We start from the raw sequence: 21,842 nt of genomic DNA on the forward strand, positions 1-21,842 counted from the left end.
GCCATCCTCAATTTCTGGTGGCCTCTACCAGATTCTCATTGATGACCACGCCTTGTCCCTTCCTTCTCTGCAAGGTCTTTCTCCCATCTGTCTCATTTCTATTTTCACTGCTCATTAACTGTTGGAAAAACTTCTCACCTAGACTTCCTGCCTTTATCACCTCTTGTGCATTTCCGACTGATCTTTCTGAAAAACAGATCTGAACTACTCAAGGCTCTGTGTTATTCAAAGGTCTCTGCTTGCTCCCCATTACCCATAAAATAAAGTCTGAGATCCGACATCCTCAGGCAAGCATCCAACTTCTCCCCCACCGTTATTATTCATACATCCTGCACACTAACACAAGTAGAGCTAGGTGAGTATGGGATATTGGATTAAAAAGAAAGAGGTTAGGGGTAAACTGGACAAATGAACCAGATTTGCAGGAAACTGGTAAGAAGGAGAAACCATTTGGTTTCATGTATTTGTTTGTTTGTTTAAAGTTTATTTAGAGACAGAGAGGGCAAGCGAGGAGGGGTGGAGAGAGAGGAAGAGAGAGAGAATCCCAAGCAGGCTCTGTGCTGTCAGCACGGAGCCCGACGTGGAGCTTGAACTCCCGAATCGTGAGATCATCACCTCAGCTGAAGCCAAGAGTCAGACGCTTAACCAACTGAGCCACCCAGGCACCCCTATTTATTTATTTATTTATTTATTTATTTATTTATTTATAATCCCAAGTGGGTTCCACAGATGTGGGGATGGATCTGACACACTGTGAGATCATGACCTGAGCCGAAACCAAGATGTCAGATGCTTAACTGACTGAGCCACCCAGATGCCCGTTTGGTATTTTTAATATTTATTGGGTCTTCCTAAATATCCAGCCAGAGGAAAATGATGATCTATAAAATCTCTGCTTATGATATGTTATATACTTACAGTTTAAATTACATTTATGGTTCAAAAACAGGGTAGTCTGGAGGTGCCTGGGTGGCTCAGTTGGTTAAGCATCCGACTTCGGCTCAGGTCATGATCTCACGGTCTGTGAGTTCGAGCCCCGCGTCGGGCTCTGTGCTGGCAGCTCACGGCCTGGAGCCTGCTTCCGATTCTGTGTCTCCCTCTCTCTCTGCCCCTCCCCTGTTCATGCTCTCTCTCTGTCTCAAAAATAAATTAAAAAACATTAAAAAAATAAAATAGGGGCGCCTGGGTGGCGCAGTCAGTTAAGCGTCCGACTTCAGCCAGGTCACGATCTCGCGGTCCGTGAGTTCAAGCCCCGCGTCAGGCTCTGGGCTGATGGCTCAGAGCTTGGAGCCTGTTTCCGATTCTGTGTCTCCCTCTCTCTCTGCCCCTCCCCCGTTCATGCTCTGTCTCTCTCTGTCCCAAAAAATAAATAAAAAACGTTAAAAAAAAATTAAAAAAAAAAAAAACAGGGTAGTCCGCATACAAGAGAAACCATGGTACATTTATATGATATTTTATTATGAAGTTATCTAAAAATCAGAGTTTGAAGAATACTTAATGATATTGTAAAGTTTAAAAAGGCAGAAAAAATGTATTATTATAATGATGTCCATGAAGTGAAAGCAGACTAGAACGTTTTACAAAAATATATTACTGTGATAGGATAATAGGAGACTTTGTATTCATTCTCTACACTTTTTTGTATTTTTCAAATATTCTACAATCAGCACGTATCATTTTTATTTTACAATCCATCAAAGGATAATGTTTACAAGGTTAAGAGTAATATCAGGAAGTGCAATTTGTTGTAATGTGAAATTTAAAAGGCAGAGGACAAACTTACATAGAGATATCAACTGTATTGTAAACAATATTTTGAAAAGGAGCACCTGGGTGGTTCAGTCGGTAAGGTGTCTGACTTCGGCTCAGGTTGTGATCTATCTCATCGTTTGTGAGTTCGAGCCCTGCATTGGGCTCTGGGCTGACAGCTCAGGGCCCGGAGCCTGCTTCGCATTCTGTGTCTCCGTCTCTCTCTGCCCCTCCCCCGCTTGCGCCCTGTCTTTCTCTCTTAAAAATAAATAAACATTAAAAAAAATGTAAAAACGTGTTTTTGAAAAGGTGGGAATACACCCAAATGTTAGCAGTGGTTGTTTTGGGGTGTTTTCTTTAACATGCAAGTATTACTTTTATTATGGGAGAAAACATCTTATACAAAAATTTATTGCGGAGGCCCCTGGGTGGCTCAGTTGGTGAAGCATCCGACTCTTGATTTTTGCTCAGGTCATGATCTCATGGTGAGATGAAGCCCCGCATCAGGCTCTATGCTAGGTGTTAAGCCTGCTTAAGATTCTCCCTCTGCCTCTCCCTCTCCCTCTCTCTCTGCTCCTCCCCTGCTCATGCTCGGGCTCTCTCTCTCTCTCTGTCTCAAAAAAAAAAAAAATGTATCGTGACACTATATTAGTTTCCTTCAGAGAAACAGATAGGATTGATCAATTGCTTATAAGAAATTGCCTATCACAATTAGGGAGGCTTGTGAGTCCCAAATTTGCAGCAGGCCTGACAGGCTGGACACCCAGTGGAGTTGATGGTACATTTCCAACCCAAAAGCAGTCTGCAGGAGAATTCCCCCCTGCTTGGGAGGCTGGTCTTTTTGTTTTATTCAGGCCTTCAACTGACTAAATGAGGCCCACCCACACTACAGAGGGTGGCCTGCTTACTCAAAGATGAAAATATTAATCACATCCGCAAACACCCTCCATATAAAACTGACAGTTGACACATAAAATTAACCATCACAGATAGCATAACCAGTAAAGTATTCTTTCCAAAAAAATAAATCTAACTGAATCTTATCAATCTTCTAGATCTATATTTATCAGTTTACATGAACAGCAGGGTATAGAGAAATATGTTAAAGGCTACTATGGGAATGTGCTTATCCAACCCCGTATGAAACAAATTCATAGCATAAAAAAATAGAGGAAGGGTGATAGATAAAAACTGGCTTGAGAGCCTATCAGCTAAACGTGATGCATGGACCTTGTTTGGATCCTGATTTGAATGAACCAATTGTAAAGAGACATGTATGAGAGAGTCAAAAAATCTACACCTTAACTAGATATTAGTTGATATTAAGGGTTGGGTTTTTGGGTTTTTTTACATGTTAATAGTATTGTATATGTTTTCTTTTTTTTTTATTTTTTTACATTTTTTTATTTATTTTTGAGAAACAGAGTGAGAAAAAGCATGAGCAGGGGAGGGGCAGAGAGAGAGGCAGACGCAGAATGCGAAGCAGGCTCCAGGCTTTGAGCTGTCAGCACAGAGCCTGACGAGGGGCTGGAACTCACAAACTGTGAGTTCATGACCTGAGCCGAAGTCGGACTCTCAGATGACTGAGCCACCCAGGCGCCCCTGTAGTTATGTTTCTAAAACAAGAGATCTTGTTTCTTGGAAATATGTCAGGAGGCACTTACCACTGGAACGGTTTGACATCTGAGTTCTGCTTTAGGATAACCCAGCACATTGCGAGGACATAGAACAGAAAAAATGTCGTCCACATATTGACCGTTGGTGCTGGAAGGTGAGGAATGGTTACGTTATGCTCTCTACTTCTGTGTGTGTTTAAAATCTTTCCATTAAGACATCCAATTTTTTTACCTCCACTTCCAGCCAGAAGGATGGGAACTAGCTGCTGTGAGCCTCAAGAATGACCTATTCTACAGCACAGATATTCCATATTCTATATTCACACTTTCCTATATAAAGGGACATATCAGTGAGATTCTCCCAGCTCACAAAACAGCAAATCTACACCAGCATTCTCCAAGAGAAATAGAATGCAGACCATATATACATGATTTACAGTTTTCTAGGCCATAGTAATGAAAGTAAAAAGGAACGAGTGATGGGGCGCCTGGGTGGCTCAGTTGGTTAAGCATCCGACTTCGGCTCAGGTCATGATCTCACAGTTGGTGGGTTCAAGCCCTGAGTCAGGCTCTGTGCTGACAGCTCAGAACCTGGAGCCTGCTTCGGATTCTGCATCTCCCTCTGTCTCTGCCCCTCTCCCTCTCGTGCTCTGTCTCTCTCTCAAAAATAAATAATAAACATTTTAAAAAGCTTTAAAAAAAAAGGAACAAGTGAAATCAATGCTAATAATACTTTTACTTGAGGGACGCCTGGCTGGCTCAGTCAGTAGAGCGAGCAACTCTTGATCTTGGGATTGTAAATTCGAGCCTCACACTGGGTATAGAGATTATTTTAAAATAAAATCTTTAAAAAGATTATTTAAAAAATAACAATTTTAGGGGTTCCCGGGTGACTTCAGTCAGTTAAGCGTCTGACTCTTGATTTCGGCTCAGGTCATGGTGTCATGGTTGTGAGATCAAGCCCCGCATCGGGCTCCGTGATGAGTGTGGAGACTGCTTGGGATTCTCTTTCCCTCTTTCTCTGCCCCTCCCTCTTTCTCTCTAAAAATAAATGAGTGAACATTTTTTTTTAAAAAATAACAATTTTACTTGACTCGGTATTTCCCAAATATTATCATTTCCCAAATATTATCATGTAATACAAAAACTATGAAGGAGATATTTACATTCTTTTCTTCATCCTAAATCTTTAAAATCTGGCATGTGTTTTATATACTGCGTATCTCAGTTTGGCCTAGCCACATTGTAAGTGCTCAATAGCCACGTGTGGTGAGTGGCCGCCATGTTGGACGGTGCAGACCTACAGACTGGGCAACCAAAAACTCCGGGATTCTTCTCTATCCTACTTCATATACATGGTCTAGTTCTTGGGCTGGCTTCTTCATGGCTGCAAGAGGACTTCTCAGAGAAACCAGAGCAACGTGTTTCCAGTTCCCAATGAACAGGACTGAGAACCTGGCAGAGATCTTCTGATGTCGTATCGACCCATATCGTCCCAGGTCTGCCACCCTTGAACCCATCATTGGCAAAGGGCACGGGATTCATGACTGAGTAATCAGAGGCTTGGAGCTGGCATCAATTTCCTGAGTCTCACGGCTATTAGTCAGAAGGGGAGGAATGTGACGGAATGGATGTTGGGGGCCAAGCTGAAAGGCTATACCTGGATGGGTTCTAGCACCCAGGAATACCATCTAGACTGCTTGAAATCGTTTCCACTGCTCAAAGGGCAAGAGAACACAATTCCCCACCGGGGCATCTTTAATGACCTTCGCCACAAAGGGGTAAAGAGGTTATTAATACGATCTGTTTTCAGGCCAGCCAGCATGAAGCTGAGTATTGACAGAGACCAGTAAGACTTTCCTGGGGGGGGGGAAACCCAAATACCATGTTCTTACAGCACAGTGTGGATGTGTAGCACAGACGAAACAGCCCCGCCCTAGCTTCTATACATCTGCTCTGCCCACCGCTCATTAGTTGTGGGACCTTAGGCAGACCACTTAGCTGTCCTGGCTATGTTTCCCATTTGTAAAAGACAGGATTCCATTACACAAGGTGGTCGACCTTTGTTCTTCCTTTTAATGATATCTTACAAGAAGGCCAGACATACGAAACAGATGAAAGCAGAGCATCTCTGCTGGCAGTGATGACGGGGACCTGGCCTCTTCCCCAGTTGACCACTGTGTCACTCTTTTTTAGATTTAACAAATATTTACGTTGCATTTACAGTATGCCCGACTCTGTTCTTGGTGCCTTACATGCATGAACTGATTTAAAATTTCATTTACATCCAGGGGCGCCTGGGTGGCTCAGTAGGTTAAGATTTCAGCTTAGGTCGTGATCTCACAGCATAGGATTGAGCCCTGAGTCAGGCTCAGCAAGGAGGCGGAGCCTGTTTGGGATTCTCTCTCTCTCTTCCTCTCTCTCTCTCAAAATTAATAGATAAACTTTAAAACGTTTTCATTTAAATCCACCTAAAGGCCCTATGAAGCAGACATTATTATGATCCACTGCTTACATGAAGCTATCGAGGCCCAGAGGAGTTGAGTAACTTTCCAAAAGTCACACGGCTAGTAAGTAACAGAGCTAGGATTCAAACCCGAGACAATCCAGTTCCAATCCACGTTCTTATCTTCTCAAAGCCCCGTGGTTCCAGTGAGCTAGATGATGCTTGAGACCCCCTCCAGCCTTCAAGTCTGTCATCCCAGGAGTAAAAATCTGGTTTGTTGCTTGTTTGTTTCAGCAGAATTCCTTTGTTCGGCCCCCAGAACTCCACGATGGTGCAAAGGGCAGGGATGGCGGGAGAGTGATCGAGAAGGCTTTTCTTCTCCAAACCCTGGAGGAGTCTTATTTCCCCCTTCTCCCAGCTCACTTCAACTGAAGCCCCCTGACTCTGACTTCAGGCTTTTGCGTCCCTACCCCTACCCCACAACGCCAGGGTTAGGGGGTGCCTCTTTCTCCCTACCTACCCCCAAACTCCATTTTCCTAACTTCAATTCATGGCTAACACTAGACACATGTTGTGATCTTGCAAACTAATAAGAAATATGTTTGGCCTTTGTCCAGTCTCTGGCACAGCACTCCTAAATCTCTTGTCATTTCTTAAGTGATAGGAACAATCAGAACATCTCTTCTTATGATACTTGGTTTTTGTCTCCAGTTTCTGAAATAGCTCCAGAGGGATGAAAGTGAAAGGAACACCTTTTGTTATTCATAACAAGCCCCTTTGGGCTGCTCCTGAGTTTATGTTAATGAGGTGACTTTAGGAAAGCCCCTAGGTTTGGGGGGGGGTGTTGGTTGTCAGGGGAACCAACCATGTGATCAGAGGGTTGGAACTTTCAGGCCCACCTCCCAACTTCTGGTCAGGGGAGGGGGGGCTGCAGAGTGAGTTCAACCACTGATGGCCAATGATTTAATTAATCATGCCTGTGAAATGAAGCCTCCATAAAAACAAACAAACAAACAAGCAAAACACAAAAACAAAAACAAGAAAAAAAAATCCCTAACCTAAAGGATTCGTAGAGCTTCCTGTTAGGTTGGCAAACAAGAACACATCCAGGAGAGTGCCCCCCAGACTCTCCAAGGGCAGGAGAAGCTTCTGTGCTCAAGCCCTTCCCAAACCTTTCCCTCTATGTCTCTGCATCGGGCTGTTCATTTTTATTCTTTAAAATATCCTTTTAGGGGCACCTGGGTAGCTCGGTTGGTTAAGCGTCAGACTCTTGGTTTCGGCTCAGGTCATGATCCCAGGGTCTGTGGGACTGAGCCCCTGTGTTAGTCTCTGTGCTGAACATGGAGCCTGCTTGGGATTCTCTCTCTACCCTCTCTCTCTGCCCCTCCTTCCCCCTAAAAATAAACAAATAAACTTAAAAAAAGTTTAAAGTATCCTTTTATAATCAACTGGAATTCTAGGAAGTAAACTGGTTTCCTGAGTTCTGTGAGTCATTCTAGCAAATTACCAAACCCGAGGAGGGGGGCATGGGAACTCCCTGCTTGTAGTCAGTTTATAGAAGTCCCTGAGGCTCAGACCTCCCAGGGGAATCTAAAGTGGTATGTGTGGGGCGCCTGGGTGGCTCAGTCATTAGAGCACCCGACTTCGGCTCAGGTCATGATCTCACAGCTCATGAGTTCAAGCCCTACATGGGGCTCTGCTGTGCTGATAGCTTGGAGCCTGGGGGCTGCTTCAGAGTCTGTGTGTCTCTCTCTCTGCCCCTCCCCAAATCGCGTGTGTGCATGCACGCTCTCTCTCTCTCTCTCTCTCTAAAATAAATGCACATTAACAAAAATTAAAAATAAGTAAAAAGAAAAATAAAGCAGTGTGTAGGTTTGGGCTTTGGGACTGAGTGTTTCACCAGTGGGGTCTGTGCCAACTCTGGGCAGTTAGTGTCAGATCTGAACGGGGTGGGGGAGACACATCTAGGCGTTGCTGAGAATTGCTCTGTATGGAAAAACTCGCACATCTGGTATCCGAAGTGTTGTTGGTGTAAGCAGAAGCAGAGGGGAAAAAAAACAACAACCTGTTTTGTACCTTCTTCATAGAAAAATTGGAGGAAATGATGATAATCAGGATTATCCTAGAAAACTTATATGATGTAAATTCACAGAGATGGAAAATAGAACGGTGGTTACCAGAGGCTGAGGGAGGAGGAAGTAGGGAAATCAGTGATGTTAATGGCGCATTCAGTGTGGAGTAATGACAAAGTTCTGGAGAGGGACACGGGAGATGGTTGCCCAGTAATATGAACATACTTAATGTCACTCCATTGGACACTAAAAAATGGTTAAAATGGTAAGATTTTATGTCACATGTATTTTACCACAATATATGTTTAAAAAGATTATCCTAGGGGCGCCTGGGTGGCGCAGTCGGTTAAGCGTCCGACTTCAGCCAGGTCACGATCTCGCGGTCCGGGAGTTCGAGCCCCGCGTCAGGCTCTGGGCTGATGGCTCAGAGCCTGGAGCCTGTTTCCGATTCTGTGTCTCCCTCTCTCTCTGCCCCTCCCCTGTTCATGCTCTGTCTCTCTCTGTCCCAAAAATAAATAAACGTTGAAAAAAAAAATTAAAAAAAAATTATCCTAGAAAATGCACAATCTCTTGACTGCATTATATTCATTAGATAATAATACATATCATATAATAATATAATATTACATAATAATATGAACATTGTGGCAGAATTAGTTTTGGCTGCTCTGCCATTGTGTGTGTGTGTATGTGTGTGTGTGTGTATGCGCGTGTTCTGTCAGTTACTTTCCTGTTACATTGAGAAGGTTAAGTTTAGGGGTTTTAGAGTCAGACAAACGTGGGCACACTCTTAGCCCTACCACTTGCTCGCTGTGGGACCACAAGTTACTTAAAAATAAAAATATTGGGGCATCCATGTGGCTCCGTCAGTTGAGCGTCCAACTCTTGATCTCAGCTCAGGGCTTGATCTCAGGGTCGTGAGTTCAATCCCTTCGTTGGGCCCCACGCTGGACGTGAAGCCTACTTAAATAAATAAAGATAAAAATATCGAGGAATCGGGGGGGGGGGATTGACGGATGTTTAAGCACACAGACTCACAAGTCGTAAATAAGTCCTAGAGATCTAACGCACAGTATAGTGAATGTGGACACCAATATTGCATTGCAATCATCAAACTTGCCAAGAGACCAGAAGTTAATTATTCCAACCCCTGGAAGGCAAGGATAGTTAGGTGACATGATAAAGGCGCTAATCATCGTTACAATGACAATAGGAGTACCACCTATAAATGAAATGTACATAACCTGTTGTGCACCTAACGTTTACACAATGCTGCATGTCAAATGCATTTCTGTTAAAAAATCAATGAACGTTTATTTATTCATTGAGCATTTTCGTTTGTAGTAGGCAGAGCTCTGAGCGTGTTGCCTGCATTATTTCACTTCAGCCTCGTTATCACCGTATGTAATAGAGCTGCGATTGATTCTTGCGTTCCAGGGAAGGAAGATGGGGAACAGAGAGGTAAAGGAACTCTGCCAAAGCCACACGGTCAACAGGTGGGGGAAGCAGGCCTCATGCCCAGACAGAGCCCACTTCTCCATTACACATGGGAGGCATAGTGTGTCAAGCCCGTGATACCTCGACGGCCCATAAAATTGTTTTTGTTTTCATTTATTTTGAACAATTTCTTTTTTTTTTTTTAGAGGAAGAGAGAGAGAGAGTAAGCATGAGTGGAGGAAGGGCAGAGGGAGAGAGAGAGTCTCAAGGAGGCTCCCCACTCTGTGTGGAGCCCACCGCGGGGCTCTATCCCACGAACCGTGGGATCATGACCTGAGCCAAAATCAAGTGTCGGATGCTCAGCTGAGCCACACAGGTGTCCCATTTTCATTTATTTTAAAATCAGAACAAGGGGCACCTGGGTGGCGCAGTCGGTTAAGCGTCCGACTTCAGCCAGGTCACGATCTCGCGGTCCGTGGGTTCAAGCCCCGCGTCGGGCTCTGTGCTGACAGCTCAGAGCCTGGAGCCTGCTTCCGATTCTGTGTCTCCCTCTCTCTCTGCCCCTCCCCCATTCATGCTCTGTCTCTCTCTGTCCCAAAAATAAATAAATGTTGAAAAAAAATTTTTTTAATCAGAACAAAAATGAAAATAATGATAATGAGTATGTAATAACGAATTCAGTCTGGATTAGATTCATCTTTATTCCAACACACCCATAAGATAATGACATTTAATCTTTTTTAAAATTTTTTTTTACATTTATTTATTTTGGAGAAACAGTGAGACAAAGCATGAGCGGGGGAGGGGCAGAGAGAGAAGGAGACACAGAATCTGAAGCAGGCTCCAGGCTCTGAGCTGTCAGCACAGAGCTTGTGACACGGGGCTCGAACCTACGAACTGTGAGATCATGACCTGAGCCGAAGTCGGACGCTCAACCGACTGAGCCACCCAGGCGTCCCGACATTTAATCCTTTTTATGGAGGGAAGGGCCCTACAATGGCAAGACTGCCCATAAAATCAGGACCCCTTACTGCAGGTCCCTAAGCCCAGGCCACTGGGCTTAAACCACTAGGACTCCCCAACTCTCTGAACCCCAATTAACTCACTTTAAGACTGGATATCTGTGTGAGAAATCAGAAAGTCACCCTTTCTCTGCCTCAGGTCTCTCCTCTGTAAAATGGGAATAATAAACAGTATTGATTTGTCTGCAGCCGTGAGGATGCCGTGAGTAACTGTGCCCAGCACCTTAGCATGGGCCTGATGCTAAGCATTAGCCATGGGCATCACGCCTGATGCTCAGTAAGGACTCCGGCCCGCTAGCTACAGCTGACCTGACTTGTTGCAGCCTGAGGGTCTGAAGCATCCAGACCCCAGAGGGGCCGTCTCTGAAAGAGCCAGATGGCCCACAGCCTCGGTGCAACAACACCTCATCAGGCACACCAGGAATTCTACAGCAGCCTCCGGGGAGATTCTGATGTATTCTTCAACCAACCAGGGGAGATCCACACTTATAAAAGCTTCCAGTCCTCAGCGATAATTTCTCCCCTCCCCATGCCCCTCCCCATTCCCCCGGGCCCCTTTCCATCTTAGCTCTCTGTTTCTGCAGGCAGCAGGACAGAAAGGTCTCGGTCTTATGTGAGTATAGTAAAAAGAGCACAGAGTTGGAGCTCTCAGGAACCAGCTTTGTAGCCCAGCTCCACCAGAACAAGCTTGGATGAGTCATTCAACCTCTTCGAGCCGCTGAGCCCTCAGGTGGACAACAGGAACTCATAACCAAATCAGGAACTAAGCCTTTTTTTTTTTTAAACATGTATTTATTTTTGAGAGACAGAGAGGGAGAGACAGAGAGGGAACGGGGGAGGGGCGGAGAGAGAAGGAGACACAGAATCCAAAGCCGGCTCCAGGCTCTGAGCTGTCAGCACAGGGCCTGACGCGGGGCTTGAACTCACAAATGGCAAGATCGTGACCCGAGCCCAAGTCAGACGCTTGACCGACTGAGCCACCCGGGCGTCTCTAAGTTGGGACTAATATTTGTGACCATTAGTCCCACAGGGTAGTACTAGAAGCATGAGGGCTTTGGGGTCGGAGTCCTTCAGTTCAGATCATGGCTTCTACCCCCTGGCAGCACATGACCTTGCCTCTCCAAGTCTAAGTGTCTCACTTGTAAAATGGGGAATAATGATAGTACCCATCTCAAAGGGTTATTGGGATGATGAAATGAGATACTTAGATCCAAGGCCCTTTGCAGCACTGGTTACACAGCAAGTGTTCTGTAAAGGTTAGCAATTGTTACTTTAATGACAATTGTGCCTCTTCATGAGCACTTTGGCCTGCAGTCCAGTTTCCCAACTGCACACAGTAGATGCTCAATGAATAGCTGTGGAGTGAAGAGATGATTGAGTGAATGAATGAATGGATGAATGCATTAATGAACAAACATGTCATCCTTCTCAATCCAGAACTCTTTTTCTTTAGGCCCAATCCTCTTGATCTAATGGCAATAGGAAACTTTGCAGCCTCAGGACTCTCCATTTTCTTGTTCCTTCTTGACTGGCTAAAGCAGTTAAAAATATGTCCACAACTCTGACCCTCCCTTCCAAATGTGGGCCCTGATTCCCTTCCCCTTGACTGCGAGCTAAACCTAGTGCCTCAGTTCTAACAAACAGAATTTTTTTTAATGTTTATTTATTTTTGAGACAGAGAGAGACAGAGCATGAATGGGGGGAGGGTCAGAGAGAGAGGGAGACACAGAATCCGAAGCAGGCTCCAGGCTCCGAGCTGTCAGCACAGAGCCTGACGCGGGGCTCGAACTCACAGACCGTGAGATCATGACCTGAGCTGAAGTCGGATGCTCAACCGACTGAGCCACTCAGGCACCCCTCTAACAAGCAGACTTAGGTAGAAGTGACAGTGTGCAACTTCCAAGACCAGGTCATAAAAACCATCAAGACTTCCATCCCTGTCTCTCTCGGATTGCTTGTCCTGGTGGATGACAGTGGCCACGTCATGAGCACGCTCGGGCAGCTCTGCGGAGAGGTACGCGTAATGACGAACTGAGGCTTCTCGCCAACAGCCACGGGAGTGAGCAGATCCTCCGGCCCCAGTCAAGCCTTCAGATTATGGCAGCCCCAGCCAACAGTTGGGGTGACAACCTCAACAGAAGCTGTGAGTGAGAACCACCCAATTTTCTGACCCACAGAAAGTGGGGTACTAAGTGTTGTTTTGCTGCATCTGGATGGCTCAGTCAGTTAAGCGTCCGACTCTAGATTTTGGCTCAGGTCATAATCTCAAGGTTCGTGAGTTCCAGCCCCACATCAGGCTCTGCGCTGACAGTGTGAAACCTGCTTGGGATCCTCTCTCTCTTTCTCTCTCTTTCTCTGTCTCTGCCCCTTCCCTGCTCTCATGCTCTCAAAATAAATAAATAAACTTAAAAAAAAAGTGTTGTTTTAAGCTGCTATGTTTGGGAATAATTTGTTACTAACACTAATATTTGTATGAATATTCTTTTTTTAATTCTTATTTTTTTATTCTTTTAAGTTTATTTATTTATTTTGAAAAAGAGAGAGAGAGAGCACAAGCAGGGGAGGGGCAGAAAGAAGGAGAGACAGAATCCCAAGCAGGCTCCTCACCATCAGCACACAGCCTGATGTAGGGCTTGAACTCATGAACGATGAGATTATGACCCGAACTGAGATGAAGAGTCAGACGCTTAACCGACTGTGCCACCCAGGTGCCCCTCTTTTTTTTTTAAGTTTATTTATATACTTTGAGAGAGACAGAGATAGCATGAGTGGGGGAGGGGCAGAAAGAGGAGAGAGAAAGAATCCCAAGCAGGGACTCAAACCCACAAAGCCGTGAGATCATGACCTAAGCAGAAACCAAGAGTTGGATGCTTAACTGACTGAGCCACCCAGGCGCTCCTGCATGAATATTCTTGATGAAAGATCGAACAGATGCTTTTCTGACAATACCTGGCTCATGGAGACAGCTGACAATTCCTTCTCCATGTTGCTTTGTCGCTATTCAGAAAGCCCGAATCCACACTTCACTCGTGACGTTGCTATTACGAGACCACGCCTGCCAGCTAACTAAGGACCTCTTCCTCCCTAGGATCTCAGGTGGGATGCATTGTGCCATTGGTCGCACACCAGTCCTCAGTGGGATGGGCACCACCAGATTCCCAGTTGGGAAGGAAGAGTCAGGATTTGCAGCAAGCAGGCCAGTCAATAGCTCATAGTTAAAAGAATCATATCATCAATTTCTGGGGGGCCCATCTCAGGGAAACTGTTTCCTTACTGACAGCGCCCATGTTGTTCTAACAGCAGCTAATCCTTTCAGCTTATTTAGAGACAACTTCAGAGTCCTTTCCCCGCCTAGCCAAGCCTCTGCATCCGCTGGCGACAATGCTGGTAGCCCTTTGTGTCTGGGAAGCCCCTGCCTAATGTGGAAAAGTGCCTAGAAAGAATGTCTGTGCCTGACCAGATTGAGAACTCCAGGCTGAATTCTTCTTATCTTACAAGGAGGGCATCAGCAATTGGGCTGTCCCGAGGGCATGGCCAGCGTAGCTATGGCCATTGAGTTCAATGGTCTTTACTGAGCACCTGCTATGTGCCAGTCGCTGGAGACAAGGCCAGGACACAAAGATATGTGCAGACAAGGTCCTCGCCCTCAAGGAACTCACGGTCTGCTTGGGAAGACGGGCAAATCAGCAAACCAATCAAGAGTTACCATCCAGAGCAACTAGCAGAGGTTGACTCATAAACCAGGTAAACCGAGAGCACAGAGCAGAAGAGAAACAAGGAAGAGTTCTTTCCATGAGGATGGAGAAGACAGGACCGATTCAGGAAATACTGAGAAGTAGAGTCAGTCCTGAGCCAAGTATGGAGAGGAGAAAATGCCAGGTTGAGGACTGTGGAGGCTAGGGCAAGGATTCCTCTGAGTTCTTAGTCATAACTTCTGAGGATCTAATTTATCCCCCTCCGACCCCTCTTAGAGTCCAGCTGGGACGTTAACTAGCAGACCGAACCTGAAATTTGAAGGGAGATCTTACAGAAAGAGGTCTGGGTCCATAAGCCCATGCTGAGTTTGTAGCAAGGATCCCGAGGCAAGAGTCAAGGGCAGGTTCTTGTCGCTTCTGCAATCTGTTCACGTTCTCCATCTGCTCTGCCCTCACCTGGGTCCCGGCCACCATCCCCTCTTGCTTGGACCATCACAGTGGCTGCCTAACCCGTCTCCCCTTCCCGTGCTTCATTTCTACTCTATAAATTTTTTTTCAACGTTTTTTTATTTATTTTTGGGACAGAGAGAGACAGAGCATGAACGGGGGAGGGGCAGAGAGAGAGGGAGACACAGAATCGGAAACAGGCTCCAGGCTCCGAGCCGTCAGCCCAGAGCCCGACGCGGGGCTCGACCCCCCGGACCGCGAGATCGTGACCTGGCTGAAGTCGGACGCTTAACCGACTGAGCCACCCAGGCGCCCCAACTTCCTTTCTACTCTAAATCCAGGTGCCAGGAGGAGCTCTTTAAAAAATTCAAATTGGATAACGTCACTCCCCTGCTTAGACCCTTGAAAGGTCTTCTGTTACTCTTAGGATAAAACCCACTCTCCTTTTCGCACTTACCTGGTCCATAAGTCCACCTTCTGCCCACTTCCCCAACTTCCTTTCCTGCCCTGCCCCACCGTGTCCCACACGCTGTCCTTCTACTGTTGCCCAAATATACCAAACTCTTTCCATTCAGAGCCATCCATTCATTCAGAACATAGGTATCAGGAACTTTCTATGTGCCAGACATTGTTTGGTTGCTGAAGATACAGCAGGGAATACAATGCACACAAATCCTGGCCCTTTGGAAGCTTCTATTTTAGTGGAGGAAGACAGACTATAAACAAGAGAAGCAAATAAATATAGTACATCAGACGGGGGGAGAAAGCAGAGAGAGGGGAGTAGAGACATTGGAGAATGGGTCTGCAATTTTCAACATGGAAGCCAGAGATGGCCTCAAGAAGGTGACATTTGAGCCCTGAAGGGGGTGAGAGTACAAGCCATGCAGATAGGTGGGAAAAGAGCATTCTTGGCAGAGGGGATAGCAAGTGCAAAGGCCCTGAGGCTGGGTCATGCCAATTATGCGCAAGAAACAGCAAGGAGGCCAGATGGGCTGGAGGGGAGTGAGCGATGAGATCTGAGAGGTAACAGGCGTCCTAATCAGGCTCACCTGAACACGAGACTGGCATAAGAACTTTGGCATCTGTGGATATTTCCAACTAGAACATTCTACCCTGACTCTCTACATGTCTGGCTCTTTCCCACCCTACAGATCTCAGAGAGACTTTCTTTGACCAACCTCATACTCCACTTTCAGAACACTCATGAAATAGTCTTCACAATCAGTAGCTAAACAACTGGGGCAAGAGAGCTGTCTGCCTTGTTGACAATCATAAACCCAGTGCTTAGCAGACTACCCAGCACTCAATAAGTGCTCAATAAATAACTTGTTGAATGAAAGAACGAAAGAAGGAGGTTCTGTAATTACTATTCCTCCCTTGAAGCCTCTGGAGTATAAAGAAAAACGTTTTGATGTTGGAGGATCATCCCTCGGAAATCCGTGGGCAAAAAGCTTTCAGAGAGAGAGAGAGAGAGATTAACAAAAGAAAAATGAAAAACATGCCATCTTGAAAGACCTGGGAATTAGAATGGCCTGAGCTTCTGAAAAAATAACATCGGAGGCTATAGAAGGTAAAGGAACAGAACCTTCAAAACATTACGTGAAAAATATTGTTCACAGGGAACTCTGCGTCTAGCCAATCCATCAACTAGGTGTGAGGGAGAATAAATACAACTTCAGATACGCAACCTTTCAAAATGTCCTACCTCTTGCGCACTTTTTCTCAGAAAGCGATTGATGATGTACTCCACCCAGATGAGAGGAAACTGAAAGAGAAAGACAAGTATCGGGGAGATAGTGGCTCCAACCCAGGAGAAGGGCGAGGAAAGCTTCCACGCCGATGGCAAAAAGGAAGATTCAGCGAGATACCTGTGCTGGGGGGCTCATTCCAGATGGGACCAGGAGGGCAGATGACTCCGGGATTGAGATCTCCCGAAAATAGGGAAATTCACACATTATCTACTCCTTGCAACCAGGACTGCCTGCCTTGTTTGCAAAATGAAACGGAGAGGCTTCCGGCTTAAAATTTGAGAATTTCAAGATGGCGAGAGCGAAGCAAGTGGCTGGGCTCTTCTGAGGATGAAGCCTGGTGCCTACTGCACGGGTCACACGCCCAGGAAGCTGGCCTTGCACGTGATCGTGTGGAAAACTGTACTGATAGCTGTTCTTATCTATAAGCTAAGAGAAACCAGCTCTAGTTGACTTAAGGAACAAGGGAATTTATCAAGAGTGTTAGGTGACCCACAAAATCCCAGGAGGGCTGGAGAGCTTCCATCATAGCTACCCAGCTAGAAACAACTCCTCAAACCAGACTGTGGGCTGGCATGGGGAGAATGACACTGCTGCTGTCCCCAAGTAGCTGGTACCACAGCTCAGAGAGACGCCACTGGCTGGCTCAGTTCTCCTAAGGGGAAATTCCCCAAATACAGGAAGGGTTTAGCATCTGGACAACAAGGGAGAATGACAAATATCCACCGTGAAGTATGGAAAACATTGGTGACATGGAGATTAAAAAAAACAAACAACTAAGCGAATAAAAATAAAATGAGATGAATGTAAACGTAGAGACAAATAAAATGAACAGTTGTTCACAAAAGGAAACATGATGCTGGTTGTACCATCTGGCTCATCAGTGTTCTATATTTGCATAGTCTGCATAACGTAAAAACTGAATGCGGATTTAACCCCAAATGTCATATTTATCACGTGGTGAAGTTGGTCAGGGGACAATCGGGGTTGTTGATGACTTAGGAACCCTAAATGTCGTCTGCTGTCACAGGGAGTTAATAGAGAACCCCTAAAGTTGATAAGTACAAAGTTAGAAGTAAAACCACGTTTAGAGGAGCGCCTGGGTGGCTCAGTCAGTTGAGCGTCTGACTTCGGCTCAGGTCATGATCTCACGGTTCACAAGTTCGAGCCCCGTGTCAGGCTCTGTGCTGACAGCTCAGAGTCTGGAACCTGCTTTGGATTCTGTGTCTCCCTCTTACTCTGTCCTTCCCCTGCTTGCACTCTGTGTGTGTGTGTGTGTGTGTGTGTGTGTGTGTGTGTGTGTGTGTCTCCCCCTCTCTCTTTCTCTCTCTCTCTCAAAAATAAATAAACATTAAAAAAAATATTTTTAAATCACATTTAGAAATGTGGACATAAATGCCCAAAAAAGTTGTTAAAACATTGTAAGTGGTCGTCTGGGGGAACAAGACTGGAGAATGGGAAGAGGGGACTTAGGGGACCTGCTACTTTTGTTGTTGTTTGTTTTGTCATAAGCCTTTTGGTGCTTGTTTTTGTCTGGCTGTGTTACGCTCTGTTGCAATAATAAATCCTGCAAAGCTCCATGGCTTAACACAATAACAGGTGGGTTTTTTTTTTCTTCTTCTTCCAGAATCCAGTGTGGGCTGGGTAGCCCTCTTCAGTCTTGTAGCCCCATCATCTGGAGCTAGGTCATGGCAAAAAGAAGAAAAAGCTGGGGGGGTAGGTGGGACATTTTGAAGGGCCAGGCCTCGAAATGGCTTATATTGCTTCCATCCGACCATCCAGAACTCAGACACTTGGACCCAACGTAGCTCTAGACAGCAGGGAAATGTGGTCTTCCCAGGAAGACACACGGCACTGTCTGCTTCAACACCTGTTACTTTTTCTTTTATTTATTTTTTTTAATGTTTTATTTATTTTTGAGAGAGAGTGAGAAACAGAGTGTGAGTGGGGAAGGGACAGAGAGAGAGAGGAAGATACAGAATCCGAAGACCCCGACACGGGGCTCGAACTCACAAGCCATGAAATCATGACCTGAGTGGAAGGTGGACGTTTAACCGACTGAGCAATTGAGGCGCCCCGAGAGCAGTGAATCTTCAAAAGTTAATAGACTTTATTATTTAGAGAAGTTTTAGGTCACCAGAAAAATCGATCAGAAGTGCAGAGAGTTTTTCCATATACCCTCTCTTCCCTCACTACACACATAATTTTCCAAATTTTTAAAAATATGCAACACTTCATGAATTTATGCATCATCCTTGCACGGTGACATGCTAATCTTCTCTGTGTTGTTCCAATTTTAGTATATGTGCTACTGAAGTGAGCACAATTTCCTCAAAACTTTTTTAACTGTATTTATTTATTTGGAGGGGGGTAGGGTTAGCGAGAGAGAGAGAGAGAGAGAGAGAGAGAGAGAGAGAGAGAGAGAATCCCAAGCAAGCTCTGCACTGTCAGCCTGGAGCCCCACATGGGGCTTGAACTCCTGAACCATGAGATCATGACCTGAGCCAAAATCAACAGTCGATGCTTAACCGTCTGAGCCACCCAGGCACCCCAATTGCCTCAGTTTTTAATATCTTGGAGTTGTGTGGAACATTTGTTATAGTTGATGAGCCAATATTGACACATCACTGTTAACTAAGTCCAGAGTGTATGCTAGGGTCCCTCCTGGTGTTTTACACTTCTGTGGGTTTCATCAAATGCATAATGTCATGTATCCACTCTTACAGTGTTGTGCATATCTCCTGTGCCTTAAATATCTTCTGTGCTGCGCCCCTTCATTTCTCCCCCACCCTGCCACCCTGCCAGCCCCCATGTTCCCTGAACCCCTGGCAACCACTGATCCTCTTTCTGCCTCCATAATTTTGCCTTTTCTGGAATGTCATATAGTTGGGATGATTTAGTATGAAGCCTTTTCAGACTGGCTTGTTCCACTTAGCAATACGCATGTAAGCTTCCTCTATGTGTTTTCGTGCCTGGATAGCTCATTTCCTTTTAAGCGTTGGATAATATATTCCATTGTTTGGATGTACCGCTGTTTGTTTATATCCATTCACCTATTGCAAGACATCTTGGTTGTTTCTAATTTGGGGCAATTATGAGGAGAGCTGCTATAAACATCCATGTGTAGGTTTTTATGCAGACATAAGTTTTCAACTCATTTGGGTAAATACAAACGCAACTGTAGAAAAAAATCGTTGCTGAATCTTATGGTAACATGATGTTTAGCTTTGTAAGAAAGTGCCAGACCGTCTTCCAAAATGGCTGTACGTTTTGAACTCCCCCCCCAGGAATGAATGGGATTTCTTCCTGATGCCCCACTTCCGCATCAGCATTTGGTGGTGTCATCGTTGTGGACTTTAGCTATTTTGATAAGTGTATACTGGCATCTCATTGTGGTCGTAATTTGAAATTCCCCAATGACGTGTGAGATTGAGCCTCATTTCATCTACTTATTTGCCACAAGCACATCTTCTCTGGAAAGACGTTGGTGCAGATCTTTGGCCCCCTTTTTCGCCAGGTTGTTTGTTTTCTGGATCGTTGAGTGTGTTTGTTTGTTTAAGTGGGCTCCATGCGGAGCGTGGAGCCCAATACAGGGCTCGAACTCACAACCCCGAGATCAAGAGTTGCACGTTCCACTGACTGAGCCAGCCAGGGCCCCCTAGAATCCTTTTGATTGCTTCAGCATCATTTGTTGAAAAGATTATCCTTTTTGCATTTAATTTGCCTTTGTTCCTTCATAAAAGATCAGTTGACTATATTCACGTGGGTCTAATTCTGAGCTCTCTGTTCTGTTCCATTGATCTGTTTATTCTTCCATCAATACCACACTGTCTCAATGACTGTATCTTTAGAGTAAGTCTTGGCAGTTGGGTAATGTCAATCGTCTGACTGTGTTCTCCTTCTTTGTTTAATGTTTTTTATTTATTTTTAAGAGAGAGAGTGCCTGCAGGGGAGGGACCAAGGATCTGAGGATCCGAAGTGGGCTCTGTGCTGACAGCAGTGAGCCCGATGTGGGGTCCGAACTCACAAACTGCAAGATCATGAACTGAGCCAAAGTCAGACGTTCAACTGAGCCACCCCTGTGCCCCAATGACTTTGTTCTTCTTTAATGCTGTGCTGGCGATTCCAGATCTTTTGCTTGTTCACATAAACTCAGTTTATCAATATCCAGAAAGTAACTGGCTTGCATTTTGACTGAGATTGAACTGAATCTACGGACCCAGTTGAGAATATCTTAACAATACTGAGTTTTCTTATCCACGAACAAAGACTATCTCTCCTTTTATTTAGTCGTTCTTTGATTTCCTTCATCAGAGTTTTGCCATTTTCCTCACATAGATCTTGCATATACTTTGTTAGATATTATACCTAAGTGTTTAATTTTGGGGGTGCTAATGTAAACAATATTGTTTTAAATTTCAAATTCCACTTGTTCTTTGCTAGCATATAGGAAGGTGATTGGTGTTTATGTATTAACTTGTATCCTATAACCTGGCTGTAATTGCTTTTTTTAATTTTTAAATTAAAAAAAATTTAATGTTTATTTGTAAGAGAGAGAGGCAGAGCATGAGCACAAGAGGGGCAGAGAAAGAGGGAGACACAGAATCTGAAGCAGGTTGCAGGCTCTGAGCCGTCAGCCCAGAGCCCGATGCGGGGCTTGAACTCACGAACCATGAGGTCATGACCTGAGCTGAAGTCGGATGCTCAACCGACTGAGCCACCCAGGCACACCCTCAATTTTTTAATTTTTTAAACCACTTTATTGATGAATGATTGACATACAAAAAGCTATACAGATTAAATGTGCACAACTTGTTGAGTTTAAGATGCGGCTGTTTTTTTTTTCTTTTTTTAAATTTACATCCAAAATAATTAGCATATAGTGCAACAATGATTTCAGGAGTAGATTCCTTAGTGCCCCTTACCCATTTAGCCCATCCCCCCTCCCACAACCCCTCCAGCAATCGTCTGTTTATTCTCTATATTTAAGAGTCTCTTATGTTTTGTCTCCCTCCCTGTTTTTATTATGTTTGCTTCCCTTCCCTTAGGTTCATCTGTTTTGTCTCTTAAAGTCCTCATGAGTGAAGTCATATGATAACTTGTCTTTCTCTGACTAATTTCACTTAGCATAATACCCTCCAGTTCCATCCATGTAGTTGCAAATGGCAAGATTTCATTCTTTTTGACTGAGTAATACTCCATTGTATGTGTATCCCACATCTTCTTTATCCATTCATCCATCGATGGACATTTGGGCTCCTTCCATACTTTGGCTATTGTCGATAGTGCTGCTCTAAACATGGGGGTGCATGTGTCCCTTCGAAACAGCACACCTGTATCTCGTGGATAAATGCCTAGTAGTGCCATTGCTGGGTTGTAGGGTAGTTGTCCTTTTAGTTTTTTGAGGAACCTCCACACTGTTTTCCAGAGTGGCTGCATCAGCTTGCATTCCCAGCTGTAATTGCTTTTTAGTTCCACGAGGCTTTTGTTGATGCTTTGGGATTTTCTACATACACAATCATGCCATCTGGGAACAAAGTGAGTTTTATCTCTTCCTTCCCAATCTGTATATTTTATACCATTTACTTTTTATTCCATGAATGTATTCTT

The 21,842-nt window shown here is 44.9% G+C and overlaps 1 non-coding gene across 1 annotated transcript; it reads right to left on the reverse strand.

Annotated features, from left to right (window-relative positions):
- Positions 1 to 18,450: 18,450 nt before the first annotated feature.
- On the reverse strand, positions 18,451 to 18,556 carry LOC111562044. Its single transcript, XR_002745104.1, has one exon. It is a non-coding gene; the product is annotated as a U6 spliceosomal RNA (small nuclear RNA).
- Positions 18,557 to 21,842: the final 3,286 nt, after the last annotated feature.

The sequence above is a fragment of the Felis catus genome, chromosome C1 (assembly GCF_018350175.1).
Source record: "Felis catus isolate Fca126 chromosome C1, F.catus_Fca126_mat1.0, whole genome shotgun sequence".
In the NCBI taxonomy this organism is placed as follows: Eukaryota; Metazoa; Chordata; class Mammalia; order Carnivora; family Felidae; genus Felis; species Felis catus.